Genomic DNA, 17,709 nt, shown 5'->3' on the forward strand with positions numbered 1-17,709 from the left:
AGAGACCAATTTTACCCCTGCCAAGGAGAGTATGTTTTTTGGCTAGAATTCTTGGTCCGTCTGTCTATAGTAACATCATGGTAAAACTACTGCACCAAATTAAAAAAAAAAAATCCGAAGACTATCAGAGGAACAAGTGATCAAGCCTGGGGCGAAAAAAAATCAAAGGTCACAAGATCGAAAGTGGAGATGGCGCTGCCTGAATGCTCTTGTATTCAAATGAAGAAAGACGCCTCGTTATGAAGATGTTAAAGGAGACAGTAATTAGTTAAGAGACTTCGTTCCAAAGGAGAATAAGACTGTTTCGAGGCAGCAGCGTTAAGCTAAAAAAAAGATATAATCGTACTAAAGGAATTAGAACAGATGTTAGTGCAGGATTTGTGTGTAATGATTTGTTAATTCTTATTTGTGAAATAAATCTGTTCTACGGTTAAAAGAATCCTTATACATTTATAATTAAAATAATATCACAACCTGTTTGTTTATTAATTGATCCCTTTCCGTTACGGACATCTGAAAGGTAAGGTGAAAAAGTTGGAGGGAGAGTAGCCTGATGGCGGAGGACAGGGTGACATGCAGGGGATTTGTTCGTGAACACCTCCTGGATTAAGGTGTCTGGCTAGGGATAGAAAGACAATGTTACGTTTATGTGAATATACGCTGGATGAGGAAGAAGAATGGGCCGTGGAAGGAAAGGAAGAAGTGAATGGGCTGGATGTAAGAACTGAATTGTGATAAAAGAAAGAGGAAATATGGTGAGAACAGGAGATGTGAAGAGATACTATAAGTAAGAGAGAGAGAGAGAGAGAGAGAGAGGAATAAAATAAAAATAAACTTGGAAAAATAATCAATATGCAATCCTTTGATAATTGGAAGCTGTGTTGGAAAGAAATACGTAAATGTAGAAATAAATGTGTAAAAACGTTAGAATGAAAACGGAAGATTGCAAACAAACGGACCCGACAGCAGGAACATATAATGGCTTTTTGAAAACTGGTGAATGTGAAGGAGAAAATTAGACCGGTAATAAACATGACTGGATATTGTTTTGCACAAAGAAGGAATGTGGTACCGGAAAATACAACAAAGAAAATTACCCTGTGAAAAGGATGAGGAATGGGAAAGCAGCAACGATGGGATGTAATAGGGAAAGTGGAATGACCTGTCTGTGGGAATTATGTAGAGAGAAAGAAAAAAAAAAGAAGAAGCCTGGAAACAGAGGAAATAGGCTATGAATGTGTGCTTGATTTTTTTTTTTTTTTTTTTTTTTGTGCGTGTGTGTCCGACTCTGGACTCATGTTTAACAGTCTGTTCCCTTAAGCCCAGTAGTTTTCCTATATACCACACACCTTTCACATGTCACCACTTTGGCGCTAACACCCACAGTCCATACTGAGTACATGTTAGGACTGCCTCATTTCGGACTGGTATGTTGGTATTAGCAGGAGTATTTTTACGTGTCGGTGGGTATTATGGTACATCAGCAAAAGCTGTTTTAACGAAATTTAGATCCTTAACCCTCGTCAGCTAACCTAGAGTCTCACAGACCCCAGGTCCAATTTTTGTTTGTTTTCATAAATTACCATAGCCCTAGGGATTTGTCCTCCTATCTACCATCCTGACCAGTTAAGTAGTTTAGGGAGGTGATGGGGTTATTCCTGGATCTGGCTCTATTTTTGGTCTATAGAGCTGATGGAGTCCTATAGACCTGAGATTACCTGACGTGTGACATCATCAGGGTCTGCCAGGTCTGTCAGACCCCAGTTACCTGACATGTGACATCATAGGGTCTGTCAGACACCAGGTTAGGTGACGTGTGATATCATCAGGGTCTGTCAGACCCCAGGTTACCTGACGTGTGACATCATCAGGGTCTGTCAGACACCAGGTTAGGTGACGTGTGACATCATCAGGGTCTGTCAGACTCCAGGTTACCTGACATGTGACATCATCAGGGTCTGTCAGACACCAGGTTAGGTGACGTGTGACATCATCAGGGTCTGTCAGACCCCAGGTTACCTGACATGTGACATCATCAGGGTCTGTCAGACACCAGGTTAGGTGACGTGTGACATCATCAGGGTCTGTCAGACACCAGGTTACCTGACGTGTGACATCATCAGGGTCTGCCAGGTCTGTCAGACCCCAGTTACCTGACATGTGACATCATAGGGTCTGTCAGACACCAGGTTAGGTGACGTGTGACATCATCAGGGTCTGTCAGACCCCAGGTTACCTGACGTGTGACATCATCAGGGTCTGTCAGACACAATGTTAGCTGACGTGGAACATCATCAGGGTCTGTCAGACACAATGTTAGCTGACGTGGAACATCATCAGGGTCTGTCAGACCCCAGGTTACCTGACGTGTGACATCATCAGGGTCTGTCAGACACCACGTTACCTGACGTGGGACATCATCAGGGTCTGTCAGTACCAGTTTTATTTTATTTTATTATTTTATTTCTTTTTATGCAAGGAAGAAGGAATTAATTTGAATCTGATAGTCATTCCTGTTGGAAATTCCTTTTTTTTTTTTTTTTTAATACCAAACCAAGCTAACCCAACCAACTTAACCTTACCTAACCTAACCTAACTTAGGATCTAACTTGAAGATTAAGAAGAGAGGATAACTGCAGTAGGAGCTAGACAGCTCCCACAAGAATACAACTAATGTACCCTGCCTACAATAGCCCATGCTGTCCCATGCACTAGGGCAGCTCTCACAGCAGTGACTACAAGAATGGCAAATTTTGCATGCAGCCTATACCTGTCATATGCTTATCTGGTCTATGCTTAAAACTTTCTAAATAGGGGGCAGCAGCTTGGGTACATCACTGGGAAACCTATTCCATTCATCAAATACTCGATTCCCAGTCGGTGTATATAATCCGTCCCCCCTTGGCCTCTCGTCAATAATTTTTTGATTACCAATGTGATTTACATGTACTGTATGTCAGTTCCAGCTATCTGTATTGCACACATATAATATGACATATGTCAGTCTGTTTAACTTGAAGGATGCCCCGGTGAACTTTGATGGGATGTTTACCAAACAGTGATAGAGAGCGCCATATCTGAGATCAAGTTTCGGTCCCCAATCCTTGAAACTGGTGAATTTCTCCCTAGATATGGTGTAAGGATCTAGCCACAAACAATTTATCTTATTCCTGTACAGATCTTGGTGGCGTAGATTCAGATTTCTGCACATATCTGACACTTTCATCTCTGACAGCCCTGTTTGGACAGTCTTTACTGCAAGGATTTTGCAGTGCTGCATGGATTCGTAAACAAAATCACATGATTTCTGTGATGTCACAGGAAAAGGTCTGTAGAACAACGAGGAAGGAAGCTATAGACAAAGGCACAGATAGAAGGATAGAAACCATAAGAGGGAAGTTTGGAAATGAAAGATTTATGCCAGACTCAATCAAAAGCCTTTGAGATGTCAAGTGCAATGGCAAAGCTTTCGCCAAAGTCCTGAAAGGAGGATGACCAGGAGTCTGAAAGGTAGGTGAGAAGATCACCAGCGGAGCGTCCCTGACAGAACTCATACTGATGATCAGAGAGAAGGTTGTGATAGAAAAGATGTTTTAAATTTTTTCTGTTTAGAATTGACACGAAAATTTTTGAGACATAGGATGTTAAAGCAGTCGGGCAATAGAGGGTTGGGAATGGTAACACTTCTTTGGGACTAGCTGAATGAGAGCAAACTTCCAGCAAGAAGGAAAGGTACAAGTTGACAGACAAGGATGAAAGAGTTTACCTAAGCAGGGTGTAAGCACTGAAGCACAGTTCTTGAGGACAATAGGAGGGACTCCATCAGGCCTAAATGCCTTGTTAATATTGAGGCCAGTGATGGCAGAAAATACATCAGCTGAAGATATTTTAATGTCAGCCATGAGGAAGTCAGAGGGGGGAAGTGAAGGAGGAACAGCACCGGAATCATCTAAGGTGGAACTGGAGGAGAAAGTCTGAGCGAAGAGATTTGCTTTATCAGTAGAAGAAATAGCTATAGAGCCATCAGAGTAGAAAAGAGGAGGGAAGGATGATGAGGTAAAGTTGTTAAAAAGGTTTATGGCAATGTGCCAGAAGGAGTGGGAAGAATTCGAGTTGGAGAGTTGCAAGCATTTAGTACAGATGAAATCATTTTTATAAGAGCGAAGAACAGACTTAGCACGATTCCGGGCAGAAACATAAAAAAGATGTGATTCAGGGGGTGAGTTTCCTGTGGTACCTCTTACAGGTCCTCTCCTTGTTGTGGACAGCATTAGAACAAGCGTGATTAAACAAAGGCTTTCTTGCATTAGTCGAAGGATATGAGAAAAGAATGTATGCTTCCATGCCCCAGAGAATAACCTCCGTAATGCACAAGGCACACTTAAATGGCTCCTGGCCATGGAAGCAATAATCATTCTAGGGAAAATCAAAGAAGTATTGCCTGAGGGCCTCCCAATCCACAGCTCCAAAGTGCCACAATCGACGTTTCTTTGGAGGGTCCACAGGCCGCACCAGAGCGATAGGACAGGTTAAGGTAACAAGGCTGTGATCGGAGGAGCCCAATGGAGAGGAAAGAATTAACAGTGTAAGCAGAAGGATTAGTTGTAAGGAAGAGGTCAAGTATGTTGGAGCTCTCTCCAAGGCAGTCAGGGTTTGGGTAGGGTGCTGTACAAACTGCTCTAGGTCATTAAGGATAGAAAAGATGTAGGCTTGTTCACCAGGTGGACCAGTGAAAGGAGAGGAGAGCCAAAGGTGGTGGTGAACATTGAAATCTCCTAGAATGGAGAATTCAGAAAAAGGAGAAATGGATAGAATGTGTTCCATCGTAGAAGTAAGATAGTTGAAGAATTGTTCATAGTCAGTAGAATTAGGGTATAAGAAAATAATGCAGATATTTTTAGTCAGAGAATGACAGGAGAGCCAAAGCCAGAGTAGAGAATTCAGATGAATCAAGTTCGGGAACACGAGAGGAAGATAAGGCATTGCGTACATATGCACAACAGCCATCTTTGGCTTTGAAATGAGTATACAGAAAGTAGGAGGATACAGAAAAGGGTCTGCTATCAGTTGCCTCAGACACCTGAGTCTCAGTTAGGAAGAGAGGGTGAGGTTTAGAGGAGGAGAGGTGGAGCCCAACAAAGCGAAAGTTAAAGGAAAGCCGCGAATGTTGCAGAAATAAAGAAAAAGCGAGTCAGGCAGTGGTCCAGGAAGTGGTTCCAGGCAGCTCGTTGAGTTGTCGCCGGGAGGGGTGGATGGTGGGGGCATTTATGATCCCCCACCCCTCTGGGAACTCTGAGGCCTGGTCATTTGTCGCCATGTTTCCTTTACCAGTTTTGAAAAGGATGTGCGTGTGCACCATGCATGCAGTTTGGTGTTGACAGAGAAACCCGTATTGGAGAGCACGCTGGCCCACACTCCGTGTTACTGAAACATTGTGTTCTACTGTCCAGTTTGTGAGAAGGGTCACTGTAGATTTGGCTGGGACTATTTTGAGCCTGTTTGTGATGAACCATTCGTGTAGTATGTTGAGGTAGGGTTTGGGGATGTGTGTGGCTTTGTTTGCATTTTGGTGTGTACATGTGTTATGTCGTCCAAATATGAAACTATGTGTATTTGTGGTATGTGGGGTGTGGGTGTGTCGTGCATATATAGGTTAGAGTGTAGGGGCCAGAACAGATCCTTGGGGGATGCCATTTGTGAAGTTTCTGATGTTCAAAGACTGATTGGCAAATGTTACATGTGCACATCTGCCTGCTAAATAGTTTGCCAGCCATCTTTTTGTGTTATGGTGCACGTTTGTATTGAATATTTTGTTTGTGAGGTCGTGGCGGGGGATGGCATCAAAAGCTTTGCTAATGTCTAGTGCAACTAGGAGTGCTCTGTAAGGTGGCCTAGCGGAATTCATGCCATCAGAATCTCTCTGTGTAAGGTCTGTAAGAAGAGTGTTTGTGGAGTGTAGTGGTCTAAAACCATGTTGTGATGGGGCTACGGGGGTGTGAGGTGTAACTAGTTGTAATTACCAGTCATTCAGTGACTTTGGAGGGGGTACAAAGGAGTGTGATGGGGTGGTGTGAGGAAGGGAACATGGGGTCTTTGTTGGGTTTGGGGATAATGATGATAGTGCCATGCTTCCAGATGCTGGGTTTTATGTTGTATGAGTAGCTGTAGGGTGATATGTTGGTGAGTGCTTGTATGCCTTGTGGTCCAAGGTGTTTAAGGTGTATTTTGCTTATGTTATTTGGTCCACAGGCAGATGAGTGCTTAAGGTTGATAATGATGTACTTCGTCTGGTTGTATGTGAAAGGTGCGAATGCTGGGTCTGTGCGGAACTGTCTCTTGCGTCGGATGACACGTTGGTTGTCGCAATGGGGGTTTAGATGCCTGACATGTGAAAAGTGATTGATGATGGGATTTGCTTGTTGTTTGTTTGATGGTATAATATCTGTTGTTGTGATGGCAGCGTGTGATTGTGTTGTGTTGCTGTTGTAGAGTGTGATATTGTTTAGTGTTTTGTAGAGTTTGCTCGTGTTTATTCTGTGATCAAGTGTTTGGAGATAATTATTCCAGTTTAGTGTTAGCTGTTCTGATATTTTATTGTTTATCTGGGTGTTGAGTTCCTGTATTTGTTGTACGGTGTCTTGTGTATGTGCCGTGGTGTGTCCTGTTGACTGATGAGGTCTTGAATTTTTGGTGTGACGTTAGGGTTGTGTCCTGTTGCCTCTAGGAATGTGTCTTCTGTGTGCATTTTGAATAATTGTGTTGAAAGTGTGCACAGTGGTGTTGATGTTTGTGATGGATGTACTGTTTAATGTTTCAAAGTGTTGTGCTGTTTCAGTTGTGAAGGCCTCCCAGTTGGCTCTCTTATAATTAGTGTATGTGTGTCTGTGGCCAGCTGGGGTGATTCTGGTTTTGGCAATGATGATGATTGGGAGGTGGTCAGAGCCAAGAATTCTTACCACTCTCCAGGATGTTGTGGGGGCAAGGTTTAGGGAGCAGAAGTTGATGTCTGGGGATGATGGAAGGAATAGGGCTTGGTGTGGGATATGGATATGTTGATGGAGATTATTGAGTATGAGTGTCAGGACCAAGCTGATGACAGGGAGACCTGGAGCTCCTGTTTCATCAGCCCTCGGGACTAGTTCCTGACCATCCCCCTTTGCTGAATTATTTCAGTGTATCATTAACACAGAGAGTCGGCCAGCATGCTCTCCAGTGCAAGTTTCTCTAACTGTCAGCACAAACTACATGCACTGTACACACTACATTTCCTTTTCAAAATTAGTAAAGAAAAAATGGCAACAAATGACAGGGCCTCAGAGTCCCCAGGGGGGGGGGTGACCATAAATGCCCCCACCATCCACCCCTCTCCCGGTGTCGACTCAACAAGCTGCCTGGAACCACTGTGACTCACTTCTTCATTTCTGCAACATTTGAGGCTTTTCCTCTAATTTTCGCTCTGTTGAGCACCACCTCACCTCCTCTAAACCTCACCTTCTCCTCCTAACTGAGACTCAGCTGTCTGAGGCAACTGATAGCAAACCCTTTTCTGTATCCTCCCACTTTCTCTATACTCATTTCAAAGCCAATGATGGCTGTTGTGCATATGTACGCAACGACTTATCTTGCTCTCATGTTCCTGAACTTGGTTTTCTCTGAATTTACTCTCTGGTTTTGGCTCTTCTGTCATTCTCTGACTAAATATATCTGCGCTGTTTACTTATCCCTGATTCTACTATGAAAAATTCTTCAACTATCTTCTACGATGGAACACATTCTATCCATTTCTCCTTTTTCTGAAATCTCCACTGTAGGAGATGTCAGTGTTCACCACCACCTTTGGCTCTCCTCTCCTTTCACTGATCCACCTGGTGAACAAGCCTACATCTTTTCTATCCCTAATGACCTAGAGCAGCTTGTACAGTACCCTGCCCATATCCCTGACTGCCTTGAAGAGATCTCCAACATGCTTGACCCCTTCCATACAACTAATGCTTCTGCTTACACTGTTAATCTTTCCTCTCTGTTGAACTCCTCCAATTACAACCTTATTACCTTAACCTGTCCTATCGCTCCTGTATGGCCTGTGGACCCTCCAAAGAAACGTCAACTATGGCGCTTTGGAGCTGTGGATTGGGAGGCCCTCAGGCAGTACTTCTTTGATTTTCCCTGGAATGATTATTGCTTCCATGGCCGGGAGCCATTTGAGTGTGCCTTGTGCATTACGGAGGTCATTCTTTCGGGCTTGGAAACATACCTGTACATTGCTTTCTCATACCCATTGACTTATGCAAGAAAGCCTTGGTTTAATCACGCTTCTTCTAATGCTGTCCACAACAAGGAGAGGGCGTATAAAAGGTACCAGAGCCAACCCACCCCTGGATCACTTCTTGTTTATGTTTCTGCCTGGAATCGTGCTAAGTCTGTTCTTCGCTCTTCTAAAAATAATTTCATCCATACTAAATGCTTGCAATTTTCCAACTTGAATTCTTCCCGCTCCTTCTGGCACCTTGCCAATAACCTTTCTAACAACTTTAGCTCATCATCCTTCCCTCCTCCTTTCTACTCTGATGGTTCTGTAGCTATTTCTTCTACTGATAAAGCAAATCTCTTCTCTCAGACTTTCTCATCCAGTTCCAGCTTATACAATTCCGGTGCTGTTCCTCCATCACTTTCCCCCCTCTGACTTCCTCATGGCTGACATTAAAATATCTTCAGTTGATGTATTTTCTGCCATCACTGGCCTCAGTACGAACAAGGCATATAGGCCTGATGGGGTCCCTCCTGTTGTCCTCAAGAACTGTGCTTCCTTGCTTATGCCCTGCCTAAGTAAACTCTTTTGCCTTTGTCTGTCAACTTGTACCTTTCCTTCTTGCTGGAAGTTTGCTCTCATTCAGCCAGTTTCAAAGAAGGGTGACCATTCCCAACCCTCTAACTATAGTCCAATTGTTTTAACACCTGTGTCTCAAAAGTTTTTGAGTCAATTCTTAGTAGAAAAATTTTAAAGCATCTTTCCTATCACAACCTTCTTTTTGATCATCAGTATGGGTTCCGTCAGGGACGCTTCACTGGTGATCTTCTCACCTACCTTACAGGCTCCTGGTCATCCTCCTTTCGGGACTTTGGCGAAAGCCTTGCCATTGCACTTGACTTCTCAAAGGCTTTCGGTGGAGTCTGGCACAAATCTTTTCTGATAGTCAGTATGGGTTCCGTCAGGGACGCTTCACTGGCAATCTTCTCACGTACTAGGCTCTTGGTCATCCTCCTTTCAGGACTTTGGCGAAAGCTTTGCCATCGCACTTGACATCTCAAAGGCTTTCGATTGAGTCTGGCACCAATCTTTAATTTCCAAACTGCCCTCTTACAGTTTCTGTCCTTTTATCTGTGCCTTCATCTCTAGCTTGCTTCCTTTCTGGTCGTTCTATAGCTGCTGTTGTAGATGGCTATTGTTTTTCTCCTAGATCTATCAACAATGATGTTCCTTAGGGCTCTGTCCTATCACCATTTCTCTTCCATTTATGCATCAGTGTCCCAAGCTGTACATCTAACCCTATCCACTAATACGCTGATAACTCCACCCTTCACCTTTCCATTCGGTTCCCACAATGTCCATCTCAGCGGTTGCTTCAGCAAACAAGGGATGAGTCTATGGCACACCTAATGTCCGACTTGGCTTGTATCTCTGACTGCGGTAAAAATAATCTTGTTTTTAATGCATCAAAGACTCACTTCTTACACCTATCAACTCGACAAAATCTTCCGTAGGAGTACCCACTAATGTTTAATAATATCCAGCTCAATCCTGCATCATCCTTGAGCATGCTTGGGGTTTCATTCACTCGGGACTTATCTTGGAAAGATCATATGAGGCGCTCCGAGCCAGAGGGACGACCGTGCATTTTGCTTATTTTCGGTAATTAGTTGTTAAACTTTGACATCTAATTACCAAACTGTAATATACTTTAAGTAAAGCGTATGTTTAGTCTCCTCAGTGGCTGTGAGTTCAGAAATTTGCGTGCTGCCGTGGTCGGCCTCAGGACCATTTTTTCAAAGTTCTAAAATCAATTTCCTTTTCTTACATATGTGAAAAGACTCATCTGGCACACCTGCCTTTTTTTCTTTTTTTCCCCTAAACCCATCCTGTAATTTGCTATGATTCGTGAAAGAATTAATAAAATTAGGATGCGTGATACATTAGCATGTAAACATCGGCGAAAACATCAGGGATGAAGTGAACTGTGAAAGCCTGACTGCTTGGAATGGTAGAGCAGGGTCGTGTTAACACACCAGTGACCTTCATTCCCTTCCCATAATTGCTCGCAGTTTTTTATAGCTCACCTTAACACAACATCACTGACATTGGTACAGTAAAGCGTTGTTCAAGGCTGACAGCTATGAAAGCGATAACGGAATACATTATTGTTCATATCAGTCCTCTCTCTATCACACATACACATAAGAGTGAACACAGAATGAGCAGTATATGTTAACTTTAAGGAGCGGAAATAACTTCGCTCAGTCGGTCCGAAATATATTGGGAAAAACGATACTGAACAAAGAATGTGGAACTGAATTCTAACCTACAAGAACATGTGGAACGAAAGAGTAATTTCTTTCTGATGAGCTAACATTTTTGTTCCATATCATCTCCTAAAATTGTAAAACCCATAACTTTTCGTGTAAGCATACAGGCTAAAGACCTTACCAATTCAGTTCATATTCCTCTAGTTTGTCTGACTATTTTTCTGACTATTTTGAGGGTGGTAAACTATCTTCTTACTCAAAATTAGGGTGCATGTAACATAAGCATGTAAACATCGGCGAAAACATCCGGGGCCGTATTTATCATAATGGCCTTCCCCGTTCACGGGAGTCCATTCCCAATCTCCAAAACATTTCACTACTGACTGTGGGGCGTTCCTAGGAGTTACCATAGTCCTGTGAACGTCTCCCAAGAGTGAAATCCTCTTGCCTTGAGATCGGTGAAGGAACGCTAAGGTTAGCATGGATATGATAATTTTCTTTATAAAATGAACGTGTTGAGATTGTCTTTGACATCATTTTGCACTAGAAAAATATACTGTTACCAATAGTTCAATAAATGTTTCGTTATAATAGGAATTTCTTTTAAAAAAAGTATTTAAAAATTTCTTCTTTTTTGTCCACGGCTGAAAACAATGATCAGAGTCATAAGGTGCGATGAACTAGGGTTGACTGGCAGTCAGAAAAAAAAAAAAAAAGATAAAATGAGATAGAGTATCCAAATTCCTTCTCTACATACAGTCATCAAAGCCTCTCTACTCTCACCTTTTCCATTCATCAGCCTTTTGAAATATTCTTTCCTGCTGATCATTACTTCGTTTCCACAGTTCTTCCATTTTCACACGCCTTTCCACTTTCATTCGTTCATTCATTCATTGCCAGACGCCATGTATTCCAGAAGCGGGGTGGCCAAGGCTTAGAGTTAATTGTTTTACAGGGAGGGGCACTAATCCTCCACCAACCCCACTTCACTTCGACATTTTTCCATATTTTTCCTAAGTTGCTGTTTTCGTTTTTCTTCCAAGGTCTTCATTTACCTACTATTTTTCTTTCTTGTATTAGTTTCTTCTTTCACTTGAGGCCCTTTTCTGCATCCTTTCTTGCCACTTCTCTCTCTGTTGCTTCATAACTCTTTTAGCCTCTTTATCCCAACACCCTATACATTACCCCATCTCGCTATATCATTCTTTTTATCTGCAGCACCCAGCTCCTCCACGTATTCATCAGACACTTGCTGTTTTTTTTATTTCTTTGTTTTCAGTTTTCGCCTTGACTGCACCCTCCCCTTCTCTCTCTCTCTCTCTCTCTCTCTCTCTCTTACAGTCATATTCCTCTCAGTTTTACCTTCCATACCACAGACATATGACAAGACAGACCTCCCGATCGTCCTCTCACCACTCTCGTATCTATGCCACTGTCAAGCACCATTCTACCCACAAGAATATAGTCAGCCAGTACCAAGTGTATTAGTGTGCATTTCTATGCTTAAACTATGAGATACAAATGCACAGTCTCCTTTCCTGGCATACATTTCAGATTGATAAATAAAAAGTTAACAATTGTCTTAATTTTGCCTCTTTTCCTTGCATATTCTGTCTGCTTTCTTTGAATATTCTGCCTGCTTTCCTTGAATATTCAGCTTGATTTCTTTGAATATTCTGCCTTCCTTCTTTGACTATTATGCCTGATTTCCCTGAATATTCTGTCGGCTTTCCTCGAATATTGTGTCGGCTTTCCTCGAATATTCTGCCTGCTTTCTTTATCTCTATTACCCTTTCAAATACCGAAAGTCCATATTAAGTTTCATCTCCAGGGAGACTGCGTTACATCGTCGATTGTAGTTATTTCTCACCAAGTCTGTCACAAATATAATTCACTCCGAGTCTAAATGGTATAATGTTCTAACTCTAAATTATCGCAGTCATTGAGGAAGTCTCTCCGTGGTCGAAAATTCCTTAGTTGGCGGATGTGTAAGTCCATTGTTTAAGTTTATCCGTCGCCGACTCGCCTCTTGTGAACGATCCCAAGTCCTTAACCCGCCCTGTCCCGACTGATTTTCCACCACTGACTCCCCCCAGTCCCGACCAATTTTGGAAAAAAATTTTTTTGGCTCAAATCTCCACTTTTGGTGAGAAACACTGAAAAAATTCATAGAGAAATCGCTCACCTGAGGTTTAAAATACTCGATACAGGTAGCACTACTCCTTACCTTACTGGGTTTTCTATCAGGCTGGCTCCAAAGAAAACGAGTTCTATAGGAGGGTAACTATTCCACACCATTCATAAACAGTATTTATTTATTTATTTGGTACGAATTTATATGTAGTAAGAGAGTAGATTGGTTTTCAAACAGTAATAAAGGCATTATAAGCATTGTTTCACTCACTAACACATCAGCATACCTGACCTTTTCTGGCGACATTACCTGATCATCATTTCTGACTGTTTCTTCCTCTAATGCTATGTAAACTTTGTCCTCCACACTGTCATCGATTGGGGAATCACTCTGGCCCTGAATGTCTTTATTGGCCAGGTCACTTGTAACAGGTGAATTGCCGAGACAATGGTGTGCGGGGGGGGGGAGGGGAGGTAAGAGGAGTAAGGCATTGTCCCTGTCTGGCATCTTGTAGATGAAGGTGTCCCGTGTATATGTACCAAAAACCACACACGAAAATTGAAAATTGTGCAAATTATGAACCTTGCAATCGTGTGACGTACCGGTACGTTGACAGGTCTAGCTGTGACAAAATGTTGCGATGTACCCATACGTCGATGGGACACCTCGGGTTAAAAGTGCCCCGGATGGCTAGCAGATTTCCCTCACCGTTGCAATCGGTTCATAGCGTTAGGAGTGCCTCACAAGCCTGATAAATAACTTTTACGGTCATTCACAAATTTGTGAACAGTTCACTGGCTTGCGAATTCACAAGGCCCCTTTTGAATGTTCACAGCTAATGATAAATACGGGCCCTGGAGTGAAGTGAATGCCTGATTGCTTGGAATGGTAGAGTAGGGTCATGTAAACACACCAGTGACATTCGTTCCCTTCCCATAATTGTTTGCAGTTTTATATTGCTCACCCTATAACTCAACATCACTGACCCTGTAACAGTAAAGTGTTGTTCAAGGCCGGCAGCTATGAAGGGGTTAATGGAATGCATTATTGTTTGTATCAGTATGCTCTCTTTCACACATACACATAAGAAAGAACAAAAGAATGAGCAGTAAATGTACACATTTTAAGGCGGAGAAATAACAATGCTCAGTCGGTCCAAAATGTGTTGGAAACAGAGATATCGAACGAAGAATGTGAAACTAAGTGCTAAGAGTAATTTTTTTCTGATTAGCAAACATTTTTGTTCCATTTCGTCCCCTAAAACTGTGAAACATAAATTTTTGTCTAAGCATACAGCCTAAAGACTTCAATTCGCATTCATCTAGTTTGTTTTCTGTATTTTTCTATTTTGAACGTGGTATATTACCTTCCTTTGCTTAAAGATTTCTTCCTTTATTATCATCAGGCTCTTTAAGCCATACCTACGATTGTTTCCGGCATAATGGAAGAAACTTAACATACTAAAAAGTGGATTTCATTTCCCAGTTTTCCAACTGGAACCCTTGTTAGGTTAGGTTAGGTCTATCTATCTATCTATAGCCCGATGCCCTAATCCCGCAAAGGGTGGCCGCAAACAAAACTCCTCCAAGTCACTCTGTCACCCACCATTTGACTACCCTCCCCCCAAATCACTCCTCCCTCCCTCATATACCTCTCAACACCATCCCTCCACCTCATCCTCGGTCTTCCCCTCCCTCCACCTCCCCTGCATACACCCTCTTAGTCAGTCTTTCAATCTCCACATGTCCAAACCACCTCAGTGTATTTTTCCTAATCTTCTTAACCACATCCACATCCACCCCACAACGTTCTTTCACTTCTTCATTCGTCAACCTGTCCCTCCACATGCTCCTCTCAACTCATTTCCACTGCTCTCACTCTTGACTTGTTCCCCTCTTGCAAGGTCCACACCTCGCTTCCATACGTCAGGGTAGGGATCATAATACTATCATGCAGTGACTTCTTAACTTCCATTCTCACCTCCCTATTTCTCATCACTGCTTTCAGTGAACCAACAACCTTCCTTCCCTGCTATACCCTTTCATGCACTTCATACCTCAAAGTCCATACTTACTCATCACACTACCCAAGTACTTGAATGCACTCACATTCTCCATATCCTCACCATCCAATCTCACCGTGCATTCTGTGACTTCATTCCTCTCAAACACCACGACTTTACTCTTGTTTACATTAACTTTCAGATTCCTCTTCCTACACACTGTCCCAAATTCATTCACCAAATCTTGCAACTCCCATTCATCTTCACTCAACAGTACTGTATCATCGCAAATAGTAACACTGGAATCTTCCAAATCTCACCCTCATTCATTAAAGCCACCCCCACATCCACTTCCCTACCCTGCACCTCCTTTACAACCTCATCCATGTATATATTAAACAGCCATGGAGACATCACACAACCCTGTTTCAGTCCCACATTGAGATCAAAGAACTCACTCAGCTCACCATCCACTTGCACCATAGCCCTAGCTCCTTCATACATACTCTTCACAGCACTCAACAATTTCCCCTCCACTCCATATATTCTTAATACCTTCCACATACCTTGCCTATCTATTCTGTCATAAGCTTTCTCCAAGTCCATAAAGGCAGCATGCACTTTCTTTCCCTTCTCTAGATACTTCTCCACTAAACATCTTAGAACAAATATCTGATCTACACACCCTTTTCCCTTCCTAAATCCCCCTTGTTCTTCTCCAACAGAAAAAAAACATTGAAAAAGTAAAAATATAAGCTTTAACCTAACCTCCTTACCTAACCTACCTAAGTTTAAGTATGACCTAACCTGTAATTTAATCGGTTTTACTTATGCATCTAACATTCTTGATCACCACTGCTATGTCCGGTTGTGTTTGCGTGAAACTATGGAATAATAATGCAACAAGGCCTGTGACATGGACCCTCCCCGTCTTTTCCCATGCACACACATGGCTGTGAGGGTCTTGTGCTCTGTGACATTAACATAATTAGGATATCCCATGACACCTCCAACAGACAAGAATGGTACATAAGCCCACATCTCCTCACAACCTATCAGCTCACCTGACATGAAATGCTTGCTACAGAGGCGGGAGTAGGCCGTCGGCTGCCAATTCTCCCTCTTCTCGGCAGCTATCCACTTCTGTCGCCTTTCCTCATTGGCTAGAAACCGGGAAAAGTGTTCCCCACTTCCAATTTTCTGCCCTGTCTTACAGCCGAAGGCACAACAGTGGAATACCATTGTGAATTCTTCAGTTCTTTCTCTCTAGAGTCTGACCATTTGCTGTCCAATAAGGCACCGTAAACAAGTCACATGACTTGTGAAGTCACGTGGAAAAGATCTATAGCTGTTGTTGTAGACAACCATTTTTCTTCTCTTAGATCTATCAACAACAGTGCTCCTCAGGGCTCTGTCCTATCACCAACTCTCTTCCTTTTATTCATCAATGACCTTCTGAGCTGTACATCTAACCCTATCAACTCGTACACTGATGATTCCACCCTTTACCTTTCCATTCACTCCCTGCAACATCCATCTCAGAAGTTACTTCAACACACAAGGGATGAGGCTATGGCACACCTAATGTCTGACTTGGCTCATATCTCTGACTGGGATAAAAATAATCTTGTTTTAATGCATCAAAGACTCAGTTCTTACATCTATCAACCTGACAAAATCTTCCACAGGAGTGCCCACTAATGTTTAATAATATCCAGCTCAATCCTGCATCATCCTTGAACATGCTTGGGGTTTCATTCACTTGAGACTTATCTTGGAAAGATCATATTACATCTCTTGTAAAATCTGCTTCCAAGAGATTGGGTGTGCTAAGGCGACCCCGTACCTTCTTTACCCTTGCACAGCTGTTGACTTTATACACGCGATTTATTCGCCCCTGTGTGGAGTACAACTCTCATGTGTGGGAAGGCTCCCCACATACAGGTCTTCTCAATAGGGTGAAGTCAAAGGCTTTTCATCTTATTAACTATCCTCTTACTGGCTTCCTCCAACCTATGTCTCTTGGCCGCACTGTTGCAAAGAAATGACACTATTGGTTGCAGGGTACACTTTTTCTTCTCTTTTTTATAGTTTACAGGCTTCATGCAAAGTTATCTGAGCTGCTAAAAATAAATGTGAATTAATAAAATATGGCACAGCTCGATTTCACAGCCATACATCAACATCTGATATTAAAGGCGTTATCATAGTAGCAGCAATAAAGCAGAGACTTTACAGGGATTTTACTGTAGAACTCTGATCTTAACAATCACGATAGTAACTAAAAGGCCGGATGTGAAGAAGACCAGGGGCGAATCCATCATGGAGTAAAACGAGATCAGGGCTAAAGAATGAACAGAAGTAAGTGGCAAACTTGCGTTTTTTTTTTTTTTTTTCTAATAACTAGGCCGTACTGTTGGTTGTCCTAGCTGTTTGCATTTTTACCTCCTCCAAGGAGGGTATGTTTTCACCCCTGTCCGTTTGTTGTTTGTTTATTTGTTGGTTTGTGAGCAAGATTACACAAAAACTACTGGACAGCTTTCCACGAAACTTGATAGAAGAATGGGCCTTGGCCCAGAATACTCGTACACTCCATTAAATTTTGGTGCGGATTCGGATAAATATGCGGATCCAGGAATATTTTTCACTTTAATATCGCGAGATAGGGCGTTTTTCGACATTTTTGTAAAATTTTCAGTGAATATTGCATGGATCTTGATGAAAAAAAAAAAAATAGGATGTTGGTATCTACAAATGTGTAGTTTGGCGTGGATCCATATAAAATTCCGGATCTAGCGGATTTCAATATGCTTTTATAGTGGGGTAGTCCTTGTCCAGCTGCATGTTGGGCCTTGGCGGAGGTATGCGCTCTACGGAGTGCCATTCTAGTTTGTTTTGTTTTGTTGTGACAGCCAGAATAAAGTAATGCCAGAGCCCCAAATGAGGAAGTAAAAAACTGTTGACCCATCTGTTTCTGCCATTGAAGACGTATGTATCGAGTCTGGTCGGGATTCTTTATAAAGGCACTGTAGTCCTGGGGCCATGACAAAAG

The sequence above is a fragment of the Coenobita brevimanus genome, chromosome 108 (assembly GCF_032717465.1).
Source record: "Coenobita brevimanus isolate Jiangsu-jjx chromosome 108, ASM3271746v2, whole genome shotgun sequence".
In the NCBI taxonomy this organism is placed as follows: domain Eukaryota; kingdom Metazoa; phylum Arthropoda; class Malacostraca; order Decapoda; family Coenobitidae; genus Coenobita; species Coenobita brevimanus.